Below are 1,342 nucleotides of genomic sequence, written 5' to 3'. Positions count from 1 at the left end.
ATCCGGCCACTGCACTCCAGCCTGGTCGACAGAGCCAGACTCCGTCTCAAAAAAAAAAAATAATAATAATAATAATAATAATCATATGTATTACAATTTAGGAAAAGATCAAAAAGACTTCTGTTTCCTTTGAGGATATAGAAGTCTTTATCAGGCCAAAGAGTCTTTATCATCTCTTTTTTTTTTTGAGACAGAGTCTTGCACTGTTGCCCAGGCTGGAGTGCAGTGGTGTGATCTAGGCTCACTGCAACCTCCACCTCCCAGGTTTAAGCGATTCTCGTACCTCAGCCTCCTGAGTAGCTGGGATTACAGGCGCCCGCTACCATGCCCGGCTAATTTTTTGTATTTTTAGTAGAAACAGGGTTTCACTATGTTGTCCCGGCTGGTCTCGAATGCCTGACCTCATGATCCACGTGCCTCGGCTTCCCAAAGTGCTCGGATTACAGGTGTGAGCCACTGCACCTGGCCACAGAAAATCATCTTTTTAAAAGACAGCAGAGAGCTGTGAATACAATGAGAATGAAATGAATTTAAAATTTTTTGAGATGGAGTCTCGCTCTGTCACCCAGGCTGGGATGCAGTGGTGTGATCTTGGCTCACTGCAACCTCCGTCTCCCAGGTTCAAGCGATTCTCCTGCCTCAGCCTCCCTAGCAGCTGGGATTACAGGCACGTGCCACCATGCCTGGCTAATTTTTATATTTTTAGTAGAGATGGGGTTTCGCCACGTTGGCCAGGCTGGTATCAAACTCCTGACCTCAGGTGATCCACCCAACTCGGCCTTCCAAAGTGCTGGGATTATAGGCGTGAGCCACTGTCTCTGACCTTTAAGATGTTTTTTTTTTAATCCCTTCAAAAAAAAAAAAAAAATCCAGAGGGAAAAACTTTTCTTGAATGAGTTGACCATCATTGGTCAAATTTTTTCCCTGGAGGCAATTCCCCCATTCTGGGCATAAAAGCTTAGTCCAGCCAAAGGGACTCTCCTGGTGAGAAGAGAAACCAGCAGAGCTTTTGGTGGTCATGAGGCACTGGAAGCTCCTAAAAGCTCCTCAAAGGCAGAATGAAATCTTCTGCAGCCTCGTAGTGTTCAGCAGACAAAGTCCTAGACATAGCACATTTGCCAGATTTTGAAGATACAATGATCAAGAGGCAAAAGAGTGAGGCTCAAAAACTCTAAAAGGCAGAGACTGGGTGAGGTGACTCACACCTGCAACCTCAGCACCTAGGAACGCTGAAGCAGGAGAACCACTTGAAGCCAGAGTTTGAGACCATCCTGGGCAGCATAGCAAGACCCCATCTGTACAAAACAATATTTAAAAATGATCTGGGCATGGTGGTGTACGC

This window comes from Colobus angolensis, unplaced genomic scaffold, assembly GCF_000951035.1.
Source record: "Colobus angolensis palliatus isolate OR3802 unplaced genomic scaffold, Cang.pa_1.0 Scaffold21, whole genome shotgun sequence".
Lineage (NCBI taxonomy): Eukaryota > Metazoa > Chordata > Mammalia > Primates > Cercopithecidae > Colobus > Colobus angolensis.
Note: the sequence above shows the minus strand (reverse complement) of the source record.